Source organism: Narcine bancroftii, chromosome 8, assembly GCF_036971445.1.
Source record: "Narcine bancroftii isolate sNarBan1 chromosome 8, sNarBan1.hap1, whole genome shotgun sequence".
Classification (NCBI taxonomy): domain Eukaryota; kingdom Metazoa; phylum Chordata; class Chondrichthyes; order Torpediniformes; family Narcinidae; genus Narcine; species Narcine bancroftii.
Window position 1 is genome coordinate 84080150 of NC_091476.1, and position 19248 is coordinate 84099397.

At 42.7% G+C, this 19248-nt stretch overlaps 1 protein-coding gene across 11 annotated transcripts in view; it reads left to right on the forward strand.

Moving 5' to 3' along the window:
- The window catches only part of arhgap32b (Rho GTPase activating protein 32b), a 618422-nt gene that overhangs the window by 212102 nt on the left and 387072 nt on the right, over positions 1–19248 (forward strand). The window contains exon 3 of one of the 11 annotated variants that reach the window (XM_069894396.1): positions 6020–6084. The exons of the other annotated variants lie outside the window; for them this stretch is intronic. The gene's annotated coding sequence lies outside the window, so the exon portion shown is untranslated. The remainder of the gene's footprint in view (positions 1–6019; positions 6085–19248) is intronic. 11 annotated transcript variants of the gene reach the window in all.

A 19248-nucleotide genomic window follows, 5' to 3' on the forward strand; every position in this document is an offset into this window, starting at 1 on the left:
AGTGTATTGCTGAAGGAATTGCCCCATCAAGCTTTTCCAGATGATAACCTCTTTCTTTCAGGTCACTACAGAGCTCCTTTTGCACAAAATATTAATATTTTAAAGAAGGTTCATAAAAGATCAATATAGAAAAATAAATGCAGGTAACTGAAACCAACTTATGTTTGATTTATTATATGTATCGTGGAGGCCACATCTAGTTCAGTAATTTTGCCTTATTCTTTCTTGGAATTTAAAGTAAATTTAGCGGTTTCAAGTTTTGTGCTTTTCATTTTTTCTACAAAACATCTATTTTTGAAAATTGAAGTTGACAATTTTTTGGAGGGGGGAGGGGTGCAAGTAGTTGGCCTTAACTAGGGTACAAAAGAGTCTGGGCACCGGCCCTTCTGATAGGGTGGCATGGATTCTTGATGATTGCTGCTGCTCTCAGATGGCAGCATTCCCTGTAGATGTTCTCAATGGTGGGGAGGGATTTACCTGTGCTGTCCTGGGCTGCGATGCCCTGGGTTTTACACTTAGGAGTATTGATTACCCCACACCAGACTGTGATGCAGCCAATTAACACACTTTCCTTCATACATCTATAGAAATTTGCCAGGGCTTCCGATGTCATACCAAACTTCTGCAGAAGTAGAGGCCATTAGTGTAAAAACGCAAAATCTGGAGAAATGGTCAATAGTATTCTATATGGTTTGGGGTTGACCCCTACATCAAAATTTGAAGCAAAAGGATGGGGGGAAGGGGATGGCAAAGACAGGAGATGATGGGTGGAGAAGGGAGGGAGGGGACAGTAGTGATCAGGGGAGGAGGGATGGTTAGGTGGGTGGATGGGGAAGGGAAGGGAGAAATGGAAAGGGGAAGGGGAAAGAAAAAGTGAACAGGTTAGCAGAAAGCAAAGAAGTCAATGTTCATGCCATCTGCCTGGAGAGTGCCCAGATGGAAAATAAGGTGTTGTTCCTCCAATCTGCAGCTGATCAGGGTCGGATAATACATAAGGTCTTGGACAGATATGTGAGTCTGGGAATGTGACTTTGAATTGAAATAGTTGGCTACTGGGAGGGATCAGAGGTGCTCAGGTTGTGATGGAGGGATTGGAATTGCTCAGTGAAGTGATTTGCCAATCTGCAACTGGTCTCTCTGATTTAGAGAATGCCACAAAGGGAATACCAGTTGAAGTAAATCGGTCCTGTGGATATACAAATGAAGTGTTGCTTTACTGGAAAGGCTTGTTTAGAGCCATGGACTGTGGTGAGGAAGGAGGTTTGGCTCAAGTGTGGCACCTCCTGCTGGCATAGGGGAAGGTGCTGGGGAGGAGGGTGGGGCGTGATAAGTGGGGAGGGATGAGAGCATGAGGCAATCATGGAGGGAGTGGTCCCTACAGAAGGTGAAAGAAAAATGTGCCTGGTGATATGATCCTGTAGTGAGTGCTGGAAATTCCAGCAGATAATGTTTTGGATGTGGAGGCTGGTGGGATGTTGAGTGAGGATGAGGGTGATTCTATGTCTGTTGTGTCTGGGGGCAGAGGGGATCAGGGCAGATGAGCAGGAAATAGAGGAGATGTGGGTGAGGGCTAAGTCAATAGTGGTAGAGGGGAAGCCATGTTTGTGGAAGAACGCAGACATATCGAAAGATCTAGACTGGAAGACCTCATCTTGGGAACTGATGTGGTGGAGTTGGAGAAATTGAGAGAAGGGGATGGAATCCTTGCAGGCGGCAGGGTCTGAGGAAGTGTAGTCAAAATTGTGGGAGTTAGAGGGTTTGTAATATACGTTGGTGGAAAGCTTGTCCCCCGAGATGGAGACAGAGAGATTCAGGAAGTGGAGAGTGTTACCAGAGATGGACCAGGTGAGTTTGAGATTGGGCTGGAAATTGGCCACGAAGTTGACAGGCTCACTGTGGAGGAAAAGTTGAGGGATCTTGCCTGTGTAGGCTTGCAGCATGGATTACTCCACAAAGCCCATAACGTGCAGACGTAGCTGGGATCCACGCGGGCACCCATGGCTGCTCCTTTAATTTGGAGGAAGTGAGACGAGCTAAAGGAGAAATTATTTAGAGTGAGGACAAGTTAGTCCAGGAGGAAGAGGGTGGTTGTATAGGGTGACTGGTCGGGTCTCTAGTCCAGAAAGAAGCAAAGTGATTTCAGACCTTCTGTGAGGGGATGGAAGTATAAGGGATTGGACATCCATCGTGAAGATGGTGTGGTCCAGTTCAGGGAATCTGAAGTCATTGAAGAGATGGAGGGCATGTGAGGTGTTGTTTGGGGAATCTGAAGTCATTGAAGAGCCATTATTACTCACTTTGAAGGCCATTAGTTTGTTGGGTCCACGAAAGATGCCCCAAGATGGTGAGTCCCAAGAACTTAAATTTACTCAAACTCTCCACTTCTGAAAAGATCACTCGATCATTCAACTCTGGTTTTGTCTTGCTGAAGTCATCAATCAGCTCCTTGGTTTGGTGATATTAAGTCCAAGGTTGTCACCATTCAGCCAAATTTTCAATCTTCCTCCTGTATGCTGACTTATCACCCAAATACTGTGGTACTGGGCCCCCTCTGCTGCCAGACACAACAAACATAGAATCCCCCTCTGTTGAATTTTACATGTCTTTGAAAATTCCAAATAAAATACAGGATCCCACCACCAGACACATTTTCCCATCTCGGCCTTCCACAGGGACCTCTTCCTCCGTGATTCCCTCATGCACTCATTCCTCCCCACCTATCACACTCCCCTACTGCCTTGTATCCGCAGCTGGTGCAACACTTGTGCCCATACCTCCTCCATCACCACATCCAGGCTCCCAAACAGACCTTTCATGTGAAGCAACGCTTCAATTGTACATCCTGAGGACTTATTTACTGTATCCGATGCTCCCTTTGTGGTGTTCTCTACATCAGAGAGACTGGTCGCAGACTGGGAGATTGCTTCACTCAGCATTTCCGCTCCGTTTGCAACAACAGCGACCTACCAGTAGCCAACCATTTCAATTCCGAGGCAAACTCCTGCACACACATGTCTGTCCATGACCTTGCGTACTATTCCACCCTGATCAGCTACAGATTAGAGGAACAACACCTTATTTTCCATCTGGGCACTCCCCAGGCAGATGGCATGAACATTGACTTCTCTGCTTTCCACTAAACCTGCTCACCTTTTCTTTCCCCTCTCCCTTTCCTGTCTTTCCAGTTCTTTCACCCACATAGCCCTACCATCCCCTCTCCCCCTCATTGCTGCTGTCCCCTCCCTCCTTTTTCCACCTATCATCTACCTTTGCCAACCCCTCCCCCCCAACTCTTTTGTTTGGATGCCTGCAGTAATTTTCTCAAACTTTGATGAAGGGCTCAAGCCCAAAATGTCAGTTATGAATCTTTGCCGTTGCTACATAAAGAACACTGTTTTACCTCCAGAGCTTCTCCAGCTTTTTGTGTGGTTTGTAAGTGAATTTGTAAGATGGTGTTGTTGTACTGAGCCACACAGTCATAGGTATAAAATAAATAGAGCAGGGGGCTAAGAACGAGGCCCTGTGGTGCTTCGGGTCAAATAGAGATTGTGAGGAGATGTTCTTACCAATCATCACTGATTGTGGTTTAGAGGTGAGGAAATCCAGGATCCAATCATGTAGTGTGGAATGACAACCAGGTCTTGGAGTTTGCTGATAAATTTTAAAGTCATCTGGTTGTCCAAATACAATGGGACAGAACTGCATTCTTCTGTCCTCTGTGCAAAACGTGTAGAACACAGACATAACACACAAATAATACACATACAGGACATGCATTTTATCTATAAAAATAAATAAATAAATGTTGTGAATATGAGTGTTGTGGATGGTTAATGTGAACAGCTCTTTTGGTCGAGGGAAGAAGCTATTTATCAGCCTGGCAGTGCTGGCTCTGATCCATTTCTTTGCAGCAACCGTACCATGCTGTAATGCAGCTGACCAGGCTACTCTCGTTAGAGCTCCTGTAGAAGGTTGACATGATGGTGGCCAGTAAGCTTGCCCTCTTCTTGGGCATTGGTATGTTGAGGCCTGTTTGAAACAGGTCGGTACTATGCCCTACCAGAGTGAGGTGTCGAAGTTATCCGTGAATACATTGGCAAATTAGTCAGCACACATTTTAAATACCTGGCCGGGTACCCCATCTGGACTGGATCCTTTCCTCAGATTCACTGTCCTAAAGGCAGCTTGGATATCATCTTCAAATGCGGAGAGGATCATCAGTGGATATGGAGATGTGCAATGATGGTTCTTCCTTGCTATTGTGATCAAATTGGTTGTAGAGGGTATCTGGGAGTGAAGCTTTGCTGTCTCCTACTGCACTGGATTTGCATTGCTTTTGTGACAGAGTATATAGAGGTGTTTGGGAGATAAATTGGGAAAGGTTTGTTAGAGCAGGTCACACACAAACACCATAAGACACAGAATTTTTGCAGGAGCTTTTGCAAGAGTGCTCAGAGACTCATGATGGACTGTTATTTGCAAAAGGCAACAAATGTAACAGGCAGTAGCAGCTTTGTCTGGGAAACAGAATTTACTCCCTGGAAGGTCTTGTGATCTTTGCAGGCAGAGAGCAGAAAAAAACAGGCTTTGCTCTAAGAGTTGGAGGGGGTGAGAGAGAGAGGGAGGAGAAACACAGACATCAGTTCTGGAGGACAAGCTGGCAAGCTTTGGAAGATGGCCTGGTCAAAGGAGAGGACTGGCTGTCTGGTGTTTCCCTTGGAATAAGAAAAACAGAAAGGAACTCTGTGGTGACCTGAAGGAAAGAAGTTATCATCTGGAGAACCCTGAAGGGGGCAGGTTACATCAGCAAGACACTGGAGTGGCTGATTAAAAAGGAATCAGTTGTGGATGTTCTGGACAAGAAAAACTCTCTCTCTGAAAACCAACAAGAACCTTTCTGAGCAGTAACCATTTACCTGTTAACCACCAAAGCCTGGTGAACTTTATTAATGTTAACTTCTGTGCACAGTATAAGTACCGCCTGCAAGCAGTGAGATTGGATTGTGAACCAAAGAACTTTGCTGAACTTACACATTACACACACGTGCGCTTAGAATTGGAAGGGGGTTAATAAGTGAGTTAATAGAGATAAGTTAAAGCTTGATTCAATTTTCATGTTCAAATATAGTTAAAAGCAACTTTTGTTTAAGTAACCCATTGTCGTGGTGCATATCTATTACTGCTGGGTTTTGGGGTCCTCTGGACTTGTAACACTTTAAACTCCCAGCTATGTGTGCATCTTGCCTGGGAAACTGCAGTTAACAATGTTCTTCTGCTGCCCCTGTCCTGCTTGGTGATAGAGGTGTTTGGGTTTGGTATATGTTGTGTGAGCATCTGGGCATACATCTGTATCTCATTTTGAAGATGGGACATACTGCAGCAACTGTTCCAGTGGTGGAAGGATGGATGGTTGAGGCATCAGTTGATCAGACCGCTCAATGTCAATTGTATCAGTTCTCTTCAGAGTTGTTGGCACTGTATTTTTGCAGGGTATTCCATCAAGTTTCTGACAATGCTTTGAAGCTGGTGGATAGATTTGGGGTGATAGGATGTGTCACTTGCTGCAGGCTTTCTGATCTCAAACCTGCTCTTTTTGCCATGGTATTTGTTGCACTGATCTATTCAAGTTTCTGATCATTGGTGACTTGGAGTTATTGATGGTCAGGATTTTGTTGAAAGTATTGCCAAGCACAGATGGTTAGATTTAGGTTTTCCAGGGGATGCTCTTTGCTTGGCACATTTGTGCAGGTAATTTTTTTTTGTTAGTTATCAGCCCATGTTTCAATGCTGCTAGCAGGGGCTGTTTCATTTGCTTGGAAATTGAGAATTGAATAAACCTTCATGCAATAATCAGCTAGAATCTGGTAGAGAGAACATGCCTCTGGTAGAGAGAAGGTAGTTGGGCTGAGGACACTGACCGCTCTGAAGAATTCTTGCACTTAATGGTTCAAATGCTGCCAAGATGTCAAAGGCAGTGAGTCTCACCTTGCATCTAGATTTCAGCTTTTATTTTCTTCAGATTAATGCTGCAACGAGGTGTCAAGTTGAGTGAAATCCATTTGGGCATTGGCAAGGAAGTTGATAGTAAGTGCTACTTCATATTACTGTTTTTTAAAAAATACTTTAGTTTTCCATTTTTTACATAAATCTATTCATACAGTCTTTAAAGTTATATACATTTCAAATATATTTATTAAATGTTTACAAACAAAAAATTTAAAAAAAATCTTTTTCCCTACCCCCACCACCAAATATAAAAATATAACTTTACACACTGACAGAGCTCTCGATTGTTTTTTTCTGTGATATCACATCTTTACATACATTGAAGGGTCAAGTTTACAAATGGACCCCTATATAATATAAATATGGTTGCCATAGCTTAATGAAAGTGTCATATTTATTTTTTAAGTTATAAGTAATTTTTTTCTATGGGTGTACAGCTACGCATCTTGCTGGCTCATCGGGAAATAAGTATGGGAGAGTCAAGACTTCCAAGTGTTTGCTATACAACTCTTGGCCACAGCCAGATTTATCTTAACAAAGCAAGTTTGAAATTTAGTCAGTTTGTTGCTCATGTCCATAAAGTTGCCTAGAAGGTACAGCTCTGGGTTTAATGTGAAGGTCACTCCTGTTGGCAAGGAGCGAAGAGGCGAGAGCGTGCTGTGCTGAACGGACGTGAGTAGAGTGGTCCTAATTTATCTATTTATTTAAAAAGTCAGGTGTGTATTTATTTATTTAAATTGTAAGGGGAAGGGTTTGTTGGTGTAAATTTAAAGTTAAAGTAGTTAATTTAATTTTAAGTTAAATTTTAAAAGGGGGAGGGGGCTAGTGCACAGGCGTGTGGTGACGTCAGCAGGGAGGGAGTTTTAAAAACAAAAAAAACCTTACCTCAGTTGAGGTCCAGTTGGCAAGGAGCGAAGAGGCGGGAGCGTGCTGTGCTGAACGGACGTGAGTAGAGTGGTCATTTAGTCTTAATTAAGAGTTAATAATTTAGGTGGGGATTGCTGTTCAGTGCAGAGACAGTAATTGAATAGGGAGTGCAGGTGGGAGTAATTAAAGGAAACTGGTTAGGATTGGACAGTGCTAGTGGTCACATTGGGTAATGTATTAAAGTAAAGGAAAGGTTTTTGGGAGCGGCAGCGAGTGAGCGGCCCAAGCGAGTGAGTGGGAGCACAGGTTGAGGACGAGTCACTGCACATTAAGGTAAGATAGTCTTTATTACTACTTCATTGGGGTAAAGGATGAGTGTTAGGGCTGTGTGTTGTTGGGAGTGCCAGGTGTGGGAGGTCCTGGAGTCTTCCAGACTCCCGGATGTCCATATCTGCACTAGGTGTGTCGAGCTGCAGATTCTTAGGGACTGTGTTAGGGAACTAGAGCTACAGCTCAATGACCTCAGGCTGGTTAGGGAAACAGAGGAAGTCATAGACAGGAGTTACAGACAGGTGGTCACGCCAGGGCCACGGGAGGAGGAAAGGTGGGTAACAGTTAGGAGAGGGACAGAAAAACGTAAGGTGCCAGAGAGGAGCCCTATGACTGTAACCCTCAGCAATAAGTACGCCTCTTTGAGTACTGTTGAGGAGGACATCAAAGTTGGGAGGAGCAGCAGTGGCTGTGCCTCTGGCATGGGGTCAGCCCCTGTAGCTCAGAAAGGTAGGGAAAGGAAGAGGAGGGCAATAGTGGTAGGGGACTCCATAGTTAAGAGGACAGATAGGGGATTCTGTGGACGCAGCAAGGAGAACCAGATGGTGGTTTGCCTCCCTGGTGCCAGGGTCCGGGATGTTGCTGCTCGTGTCCCGGATATCCTAAGGTGGGAGGGACAGGAGCCAGAGGTCGTGGTACATGTAGGTACCAATGACATAGGGAGGAATAGAGAAGAGGTCCTAAAAAGTGAGTACAGGCAGTTAGGTAGGGAGTTAAAAAGAAGGACCGCAAAGGGGGTAATCTCTGGATTACTCCCTGTGCCACGTGACAGTGAGAATAGAAATAGAATGAGGTGGAGGATTAACACGTGGCTGAAGGGGTAGAGTAAGGGGCAGGGTTTGAAGTTTCTGGATCACTGGGACCTTTTTTGGGGAAGATGTGACCTGTACAGTAAGGACGGGTTACACTTAAATCCCAGGGGGACCAGAATCCTGGCAGGGGTATTTGCTAGGGCTACTCAGGATGCTTTAAACTAGAATGGTTGGGGGGATGGAGCAAAATAGTACAGAGCAGTAAGGAGAAGGTTAGAATGCAAACAAAGAAAGTTTGTAGTAAGTATTTGAATATGGATGGGCAGGTGATAGAGAAAGGAAATGCTCTGGAAGAAGATGAAGGGCAATTGGCAGGAAAAAGAAATAATGTTGTTATTAAAGATGAGGGAAAACAGGGATTAAGAATTGGGAAATCTCTGAAATTCATATATTTTAATGCCAGGAGTATTGTAAAAAAGGTGGATGAGCTGAAGGTGTGGATTGATACTTGGAAGTATGATGTGGTAGCGATTAGTGAGACATGGTTGCAGGAGGGATGTGATTGGCAGCTGCATATCCCTGGGTTTCGTTGTTTTAGGTGTGATAGAGTCGGAGGGGCAAGAGGAGGTGGGGTTGCATTGCTTGTCAGGGAGAATATTACAGCGGTGCTTAGGCAGGATAGATTAGAGGGCTCGTCCACGGAGGCTATTTGGGTGGAACTGAGGAGTGGGAAAGGAGAGGTTACACTTGTAGGGGTGTATTATAGACCACCCGGAGGGGACCGAGACCTAGAGGAGCAAATCTGTAGGGAGATAGTGGATATTTGTGATAAGCACAGGGTTGTAATTATTGGAGATTTAAATTTTCCACATATAGATTTGGAAACACATTCTGTGAAAGGGCTGGATGGGTTAGAGTTTGTGAAATGTGTGCAAGATAGTTTTTTACAACAATATGTAGAGGTGCCGACCAGAGAAGGAGCAGTGTTAGATCTACTGTTGGCAAATGGGATGAGTCAAATGACGGAGGTTAGTGTTGGCGAGCACTTCGGGTCCAGTGATCATAATGCCATCAGCTTCAATGTCATTATGGAAAGAGATAAGTCAGGGCCAATGGTTGAGGTTTTTGATTGGGGAAAAGCTAGATTTGAGGATATGCGAAAGGACTTACAGGGTGTGCATTGGGACAATTTGTTTTATAGGCAGGATGTAGTAGAGAGATGGAAGTCTTTTAAAGATCAGATTTTGAGCGTGCAAAAGCTTTATGTTCCTGTTAGGTTAAAAGGAGGGGCAAAAGGTTTGAGAGAGCCGTGGTTTTCAAGGAATATTGGAAACTTGGTTCGAAGAAAAAGGGAGGCGTACATTAGGTATAAGAAGCATGGAATTAAGGAGATGTTTGAAAAATAAATTGAATGTAAGAGGAATCTTAAGAGAGGAATTAGGAAAGCTAAAAGAAGGTACGAGGAGACTATAGCAAGCAGGGTGAAAATTAATCCAAAAGGGTTCTACAAATATGTTAATGGTAAAAGGAAAGCGAGAGACAAAATTGGTCCCTTTGAGAATCAGAGCAGAAAACTGTGTGTGGAGCCTAGAGAAATGGGGGAGATATTGAACAGTTTCTTTTCTTCGGTATTCACCAAGGAGAAGGATATTGGGATATGTGAGATAAAAAAAGCAAATTGGGTAAATATGGAGAATATAGTGATTATGAAAGATGTAGTGTTAGGGCTTTTGAGGAATATAAAGTTGGATAAGTCTCCAGGACCAGACGGGATCTTCCCCAGGACATTGAGAGAAGTAAAGGAGGAAATAGCAGAGGCTCTGACGGTAATTTTCCAAATGTCATTAGAGATGGGGATAGTGCCGGAGGATTGGCGTATTGCGCATGTGGTTCCGTTATTTAAAAAGGGTTCAAGGAGGAAGCCTGACAATTATCGGCCTGTAAGTTTGACATCTGTGATAGGTAAATTAATGGAGAACGTTCTTAGAGATAGTACTTATAAATATCTGGATAGACAGGGTCTGATCAGGAGCACTCAACACGGATTTGTGGGCGGAAGGTCCTGTTTGACCAATCTGATTGAATTTTTTGAAGAGGTGACTAGGAATGTGGATGAGGGTAGCGCGGTGGATGTTGTCTATATGGACTTCAGTAAGGCCTTCGATAAGGTACCACATGGAAGGTTAGTTAGGAAGGTGCAGTCTTTAGGTATAAATTTTGAGATAGTCAAATGGATTGAACATTGGCTGAAAGGGAGAAGCCAGAGAGTGGTAGTGGAAAATTATCTGTCAGGTTGGAGGCCGGTGACCAGTGGTGTGCCTCAGGGATCTGTATTGGGCCCATTGTTGTTTGTTATATACATTAATGATCTAGATCAGGGGTGTCAAACTCAAATTCACGGAGGACTAAAATTAAAAACTTGGACTAAGTCGAGGGCCGAACTAAATATTTATTGAAAATTTTGAACAACATCTGCATGTTTTCTCTTCTTTCAACATATGTAATGTTAAACTTTAGGATATAACTTTAGGAGGATAATGTTACAGGTCAGGAGTAGGTAGCTCAAGTTTACCCTTTGCTTGACCTGAGGGAAACCTATTTGGTCCCTGTGGAGATGTAGTCAGCATTCACAGGCTGTGTCCATTTTGGCCTGCATCAGGACTCAGCATTTCCTGCTCACTCCTCAGGCTCTAGGCCTCTATTCACCCTCGACTCACCATCCCTCTGCCTGATCAGTCCTTTACCCAACCTCTACTCACCCCTCACTCCACTCGCTCTGCCTCTACCCACCCCATCCTATACATGCCCCTCTACTGCCTCTCCCCTCAACCTGTTCCTCCCTCTACCCGTCTCTCACCCTCTAATCACCCCTCCCCGACTCGCCCTGCCCCTCCCCTTTTACCTCTTCCCTATCCACCCCTCCTTCTACTCATCCCTCCCTCTAACTGCCACTCACACCACCATAACTTCCCCTGCCCATTACTCCTCACCTACACCCTCTGCCCACCCCTGCTTACCCACCCACTCAGGCCCAGCGCGCTGCCGATCAGCCTTTGCGGACAGCCACCATCTCTCTCTTCACGTGCAGGGCCGAACCAGCCGTCCCTGGGGTCCGCGCGGGTGCAAGCGCTGAAGGCCGTGGCGACCGGGAGAAGTGCGCTCGTGCTGTGGAAGGGCCGTCCGGTGCCAGTCACGCGGGGCTCGCGCTGGCCGGGGGCCGTGCGCAGCCTGCCATGCCTGTTGCCCCGACAGGAAATCACAGGCGCTCGCCCATCCGCCGCACCGCTCGACAGGTGGGAGAAGTGACTGGTTGTGCGGGGAGCCTTCCAACCGGCTTGCCGGCTGATGACATCGTCAGACTTCTCGTCTTACAATTTCTCGTGTTACAATGGGGAAGGATGTGCAATGAAGGGGGAGGATGGTGGGGGTGACATTACCAAAAAACAGCATCGGCTCTCGCTGCAGGGTGGGCCACCTCTAATACATTTTTGAAATGATCTTGCGGGCCAAATATAACTATATCGCGGGCCAAATTTGGCCTGTGGGCCAGAGTTTGACATGTGTGATCTAGATGATGGGGTGGTGAATTGGATTAGTAAATATGCAGACGATACTAAGATAGGTGGAATAGTGGATAATGAAGAATGTTTTCAAGGATTGCAGAGGGATTTGGGCTGCTTAGAAACGTGGGCTGAAAAATGGCAGATGGAATTTAATGCTGATAAGTGTGAGGTGCTTCATTTTGGTAAGAAGAATCAGAACAGGACATACGTAGTAAATGGGAAAGCATTGATGAATACAGAAGAGCAGAAGGATTTAGGAGTAACGGTACATCGTTCCCTGAAGGTAGAAACTCATGTGAATAGGGTGGTGAAGAAGGCTTTTAGTATGCTGGCCTTTATCAATCATTGCATGGAATATAGGAGTTGGGAAGTGATGTTGAGATTGTATAAGGCGTTGGTGCGGCCTAATTTAGAGTTCTGTGTGCAGTTCTGGTCGCCTAATTATAGGAAGGATATAAACAGAGTGGAGAGAGTGCAGAGAAGATTTACCAGAATGTTACCTGGGTTTAAGCATCTAGAGTACAGGGAGAGATTGGGCAGATTAGGTCTTTATTCTTTGGAGCGTAGAAGGTTTAGAGGGGATTTGATAGAGGTATTTAAGATTATGAAAGGGATAGACAGAGTGGATAGACTATTTCCGTTAAGAGTAGGAGAGATTGAAACAAGAGGACATGAGTTAAGAGTTAAGGGGCAGAGGTTTAGAGGTAACATGAGGGGGAACTTCTTTACTCAGAGAGTGGTAGCGGTGTGGAATGAGCTTCCGGGAGAAATAATGGCGGCAGAGTCAATTTTATTATTTAAGAAAAAGCTGGACAGGTATATGGATGAGAAGAAGGTGGAGGGTTATGGTCATTGTGCAGGTAGGTGGGACTAGAGAGGAGTGTTTGGTTCAGTGCGGACTAGAAGGGCCTAATGGCCTGTTTCTGTGCTGTAATTGTATGTTATGTTATGTTAGTCTTGTTAGTGTTTCAGCAATATCATGCCAGAATGATCTTGCCTTCACGCACAACTATGTAGAATGTAGGAAGGTTCCAATTTTGATTTCCCAGTTGAAGCCTCCCCTGCACTTCATTACTTGAGGGCAGGTCCATTGTGGGACCCCATTTTTCTCGCAAAAAGGTTTTCAACTGAAGAAAACAGTGGAAGGTTCCATTTGACAGATTATATTTCTGTTTTAGTTGTTCAAAGGACATAAGTAGCCCTTTTTCATAACAATCTTCAATATGTTTAATTCCATTCTTATGCCAAATATTTAAAATTCTATTCTCCAAGTTCATGGGCAATAGTTAATCTGGCACAATGGTGCTTTTGGTGATACCTCCACCTTCCCCCCCCCCCCCCCCCCCAATACTCTCACTAATTTCATATCAAATTTTAGTCATATGTATTAGAATGGGTTTTTTATAAATTAAATCCTTTGCTGCAACCTCTCTCATTGTATGTAGCCCCATTTGGATTCATGAGGGAGAGTTCTCTTTGAAAAAGGATGAGAGGAACCTTACCTGGGATGCTAAATAATATTTTTTAAAAACCTGGTAGTCTTCATCCTTCCAATTTATATTCCCATGTCAGCTTCTCCATGGTGATCCTAGGCATTTTATCTTAAAAATAATTCTTAGTCAAAGAAATCAACAATGATTGAAAGAAGTATTGGAGTCTCAGCATGCAATTATCCTTTCAATTAAGGCAATAGACAGGCCTTTTCATCCTCCTCTAACTTTCCAAGATCAACTGGGTTTGATAAGTTCAGCAGCACATCATCCGCAAATATTGATTTTATGCTCTTCCTGGCAAACTCAAAATCCCTTTATAAGGATCTTTCCTTATAATTTTTTGCTTAATGGTTCAATTGTGAAAACAAAGAAGCCTGGACCTGCTGAATCAACTCAAAGAAAACATCAGTAACATTTGACCATTGGTTATAATTTTGGCTTGTGATTTGTGATAGAGTTTTTATCCAATCAATAAATGTTCGGCCCATTTCAAATTTTTCTAGTACTTTGAAGAAGATGGCTACTCTAGTCGATCAAATGTCTTTTCTGCATCTAACTATACAGTCATACTTGAATTTTCTTTAGATTAGCCAAATGAATTATATTAAATAATCTGCTCAAATCACTTGGAAGTCCGACTGCCCTCTACTTCTAGCATGATGGACTGTGGAAATGAACAGCTATAGACCACTGGAAAAAAAATCATATATAATTTAAAGAATAAGAATGACACTTTTGTAACGATCTGGCAGCCATCCTGGACTACATAAGGGCCCAAATACAATTACAGAAATAAATATAAATGCTGACATTATATATAGCCAAAAGTGATTTCCCAAATGTTCTTTATATTTGTTCTTTATATTTAAAAGGCATGTAATCTCTGACTGTATGTGGATCTGTATGTGTGGAGGGGGCGGGGGGGGGGGGAAGGGAGGAAGGGAGAGAATTTTTTTGTTGTTTGTAAGAAAAGTTTAAAATATTGTCTTATTGAAGATTTTATTATGTATATTTTTGAAAAAAATTGAAAATAAAACATTAAAAAATGCTCTAATTTTTTGCTGAGTGCCTTTTTTTTTTAATGAAGCCCACCTGGCCTGAATTTATCAGTTTAGATAGATGTTCCCACGTCCATTGGCTAATGCCTTTTCCAAAATTTTGTAATCTGCATTTAACGAGGTCTGTATGAAGACGGTTTTAGTGGATCTCTTTTTTTCAGTGGTATTCCAATATAATAGCTGTTGATAAGGATTCTGGAAATGTCTTAGTTTCAACTGCCAGGTCCAATATCTCCAGAATGATAGGTGGCAATAGATTTTTAAATTGTCTCCAAAACTTGGGTGGGAAACCATCTTCTCCCGATGACTTATTTGCCTGTAGTGTTTTTAAGGGTTTTTCGATCTCTTTAGTGAAGGGCGCATCTAATTGCATCTGATCTCCATCTTCCAATTTTGGCAGTTCACTCGCCAAGAGAAGTTCATCTATTTCAGTTGAATCCCCTATCATGTCTGATTCATACAGCTTTGTGTAGTGTGACAGAGTATATAGAGGTGTTTGGGAGATAAATTGGGAAAGGTTTGTTAGAGCAGGTCACATACAAACATTTTAAAACAGATTTTTTTTCAGGAGCTTTTGTAAGAGACTCATGATAGACTGTTATTTGCAAAAGGCAACAAATGTAACAACATGCAGTAGCAGCCTTGTCTGGCAAAGAGAATTTATTCTCTGGAAGGTCATGTGATCTTTGCAGGCAGAGAGGAGAAAAAAAACAGGCTATGCTCTCAGAGAGGAGGGAGTGAGAAAGAGAGAGAGGAGAGAGACAGACATCAGTTCAAGCTGTCAAGCTTTGGAAGACAGCCAAAGAAGAAAGTGTTTCCCTTGGAATAGGAGAAGCAGAAAGGAACTCTGTGGTGACCTGAAACAAGAAAAACTCTCTCTCTGAAAACCAACAAGAACCCTTCTGAGTGGTAACTATTTACCTGTTAAACACCAAAGCCTGGTGAACTTTATTAATGTTAACTTCTGTGCACAGTATTGTTGCCTGCAACCAGTGAGATTGGACTGCGAACCAAAGAACTTTGCTGAACCTACACACAAATATTACACACACGTGCGCTTAGCATTAGAAGGGGGTTAAATAGGCTAAGTCAGTCAGTCAAGCTAAGTTAAAGTTTGATTCTATTTTCATGTTCAAAGATAATTAAAAGCAGCTTTTGTTTAAGTAACCCTTTGTCGTGGTGCATATGTATTGTTGCTGGGTTTTGGGGTCCTCTGGACTCGTAACAATGTACACAAGTTAACAATGTTTCACCAGTCCACGTTGCAAACACATACAATGCACAGCATATAATAATCACATAGACAATCACATATTCAGATAAAATTTAAAAATTTTGGAATGATTGAATTGTTACTTTGTAAGAGACCCAAGGTTAAATATTATCAATCTCACAGGCTGCGGGAAGAAGTTATTACCCAGACTGGCTGCCTTGATTTTGATGCTCCTGCACCACCACCTCACCTCAATGGTAGTAGGTCAAAGATACTGTGTGCTGCCTGGAAAGGGTTCCAACAATTCTTTGAGCCTTATTTAATCAACAAGTGAGTGTGGTCAATAGAGGAAAGGGAGACCCAAGTGATCTCAGCCATTTGATAATCCCCTGGATTGACTTCCAGTCTGATGCTTTGAAGTTACCATACCAGATAATGATAATGATAATTGAGCTCCTGTAAAATATTCTCAAGATGGGGGTTAGTTTTTGGAATTAGAACCAGAATTTTATTGTCATGAACATGTCACGAAATTCGTTGTTTTGTGGCAGCATTACAGTGCAAATATTGCTGTAAATTACGTTTAAATATAAATACATAATGTGAAAAAAATTAAAGTGAAGTAGTATCTGGTTCATTGTCCATTCCAAAATATGATGGCAGAATGAAAGAAGCTGTCCTTGTGCCATTGAGTGCAATATGATGATTGGGTGGGATGTGGGTGGGAAGGGAAGGTTGAGAATCACTGCTCTAGACCCAATTGTTACTGAACTATTTTACTTGAGAAAAATTGTCATTGGCCCATTTCCTTTAGAAATATGAAACCGTGCACTAATGAATCAATTAGGTACGATTGAAACATTGGTTTTAAAACTTTTTTTTCCACCCACAAACCATGTTAAGCAATCCCTTACTAATCACAGAGCACCTATGGCCATAGGGAATATTTAAAGTGATATGTGAGTGGAAAGAAAAAGAGCTGAGAACCACTGGCTGAGGTGGTAGGGGTCCTTGAGGATGGCATGAAAACTGATGCCCATGATGTTGCTGGCTGAGTTAACAACTCTGGAGTGTTTTCCTGTCCTGTTCATTGGCATCTCCACATCAGACAGTGATGAAACCAGTCAGAATGCCATCCACAGTACACCTGTAGAAACTTGTAAGAGTCTTTGAGGACATACCAAATCTCCTCGAATTCCACTGGCAAGCCTTCTTCATATCAACATTGAGGCCCAAATCCTCAGAGATGTTGAACCCAGGAATTTCTTGACCCTCTCCACTGTTGACCCGTTGATGAGTTCTGGTTCATTTTCTCCTAATTTCTTCCTGAAGTCTCCTATCAGCTCCTTAGTTTTGCTAACGGTACAAAGCCATTTTGACTTATTCAACTCTAAATAATTAACTGGTTGTTTCTAAATATCAGATTAATGATTTAAGGATCAAGAAGAAATGGCAGGGAAAAGAATGATCAAAAATTAATGTTAACTGCAGGCATTTGGTTATCGGGTCCATGCTGGTCGCAAAACAGCCCTTCAAGCATTATTTAATCCTTTCAGATAGAATCAAACCCTGGATGCTCTGGGTGAGAAAGGGATTTCTTCATCCTCGCTCGACCCGTTACAAATTTATGTCACCTGTTTTTTTGGGTCCCATCTGCTATGGGAAATAATTTTTTCTACTTGCCCATAATTTTATACATTTCAATGAAATCCTGTATTTTCCTCTCTTTTGAAAAAAAAAACTCGTGAACTGCCAGTTTTGTTCAAAATTTTCCATTCTGGTCAACATTCTGCAAAATTTACCCTGCATTCTTGCTTTGGAACCAATTTCATGTCAAGTGACAATGCACAGATCTCAAGTCACAGCCTAAGTAGCAGTGTGCACAGTTGTAGTATTGTACAGTTCCGCATCTGCTCTTACTGTTTGGCTTTTTAATCACTTCATTGATATGCATTCTAACGTACATCTGCTGCTCCATGTCTCTTTGTATCTATTCATATAAATGGCACAAAGCAAAAGAGTAGAGCTCTGCATTGTTTAGAACCTGCTGATTTAAAACCCAGCCACTAAATAGCATATCAAACATTATCCTCTACCTTTTCCCACTATGCCAATTTTGGATTGAATTTTCCATTCTTCCTTGGATCCATTTGTGTTCTCTGGGGTTCTCGCTCCCTCTCTGCTTGCCAACCCTTTAAACCTAGGTTCACCTAAAAGTTTATTAGACTACTGTGCTTTGATTTACAAAAAATCGAAGTGTGTTGGGGTATAATAGTCCATAAACTATGGCAGTCTGGCACCACACCGTAGTGATAATTGGATTTTATTACACTCGATTTATTTTTTTTAAACAATGGTATAATGCTAGCTCAAATCATCTGGCATCACTCCTTTAGATAAATTATGATTGATGTCACCACAATTTACAACTTTTCTTTAAAAGCTTAGGGTATATTTTGCCCACTCCTCATGATTTATCCACGTGCAATTGAGGCAGTTCAGCAAAGCTTTATCAGAGTGATGCCACCCAAGAATGGAAGATTAGATTTCAGATTTATTGTCAGAGTTCAGACAAGACATCACATACAACTCTTAAGATTCTTTTTCCGGCGGGTGTGGGAGAATTACTACTTATTGGTAGTGCAAGAAAAACTACACAATGTACACAGGTAAATAAAAAAATCAATCAGATTTCAGGTGTCAGTTTATTTGTCACCATTACAGTATTAAAAACGAGATAATGTTTCCCCTGACCGGGTACAAAAACTGCCTAACAATACACTGCAACATGCAACCAATTTTCAGAAACCAGACAAGGAGACAGGTTACATCTAGATGTTATAAAAACTCACCAGTTATGAGTGAAGAAGAATATTCCCCAAACATGAGGGGCCACTGTGGGCTCTGTTCGCACAGCCTTCATTTATTCCCTGCCACACCTGTTGGGTCCCTTGTTGTTTCAATTTTCATGCATAATATCCACTTCACCCAGGAAATAGCTTTTTACAGGTCGAACCTACTCCTTTATTGATCTTGGATCTCCGGACTTAAATGTCTGTGATCTGGCTCTCAGCAGGTTCTGATTTCATTGTTCATCTAGGGCTTTTGGTTGGTGAAAACCCTGAACGATTTGTTGGGGAAACACTCATCTACAATTGTTTTGGTAAAGTCTGTAACAGCTCTGGTGTAATCATTCAGATCCTCAGCTGAGTTCTTGAATGCCGCTGTATTAAAGAAGACTCGTGAGCGTTCTTCAGCCTCCTGTGACCACTGTGACAGAGTATACAGAGTATATAGATACATTTTTGGGAGATAAATTGGGAAAGGTTACATACAAACACTTTAAAACAGATCTTATTTGAAATACTGGAGCTCTGCCCCATTCTAGACATATCAGGGCCTCACGGCTTTTGCCAGAGCTTTGAAGAGTGCTCAAGAGACTTCACAAATGTTGTTTACATAAGGCAACAGATGAAAGATCTTGTCGGAGCCACAGACAGTCTGAGGAGAAGACACTGGAGTTTTGCAAGCAGAGAGAGTCAAACAGGCTTTCTCTCAGAGAGAAAGAGAGACCCACACACACACAGATCACTTGTACAGTGTTACAGCCAGCAGAGAGCAGCTGGGACTGGAACAGGACAAGCTGGCAAGCTTGTAGAATGCCCCATTTTGGAAGACAGTCTGGTCAAAGCTCTTGTGGTTCATGCAAGAGGAGAGGACTGACTATCTAATGTTTCACTTGGAATAAGAGAAACAAAAACGAACTCTATGGTGACCTGAAAGAAAGAGGTTATCATCTGGAGAACCCTGATGGGGCAAGTTTCGTCAGCAAGACACTGGAGTGGCTGATGGAAGTACATCAGTTGTGGATGTTATGGAACAACAAATCTCTCTCAGAAAAAGGTTGAACTTTCCTGAGCAGTAACCATTTACCTTTCAAGCACCTAAAGCCTGGTGAACTTTATA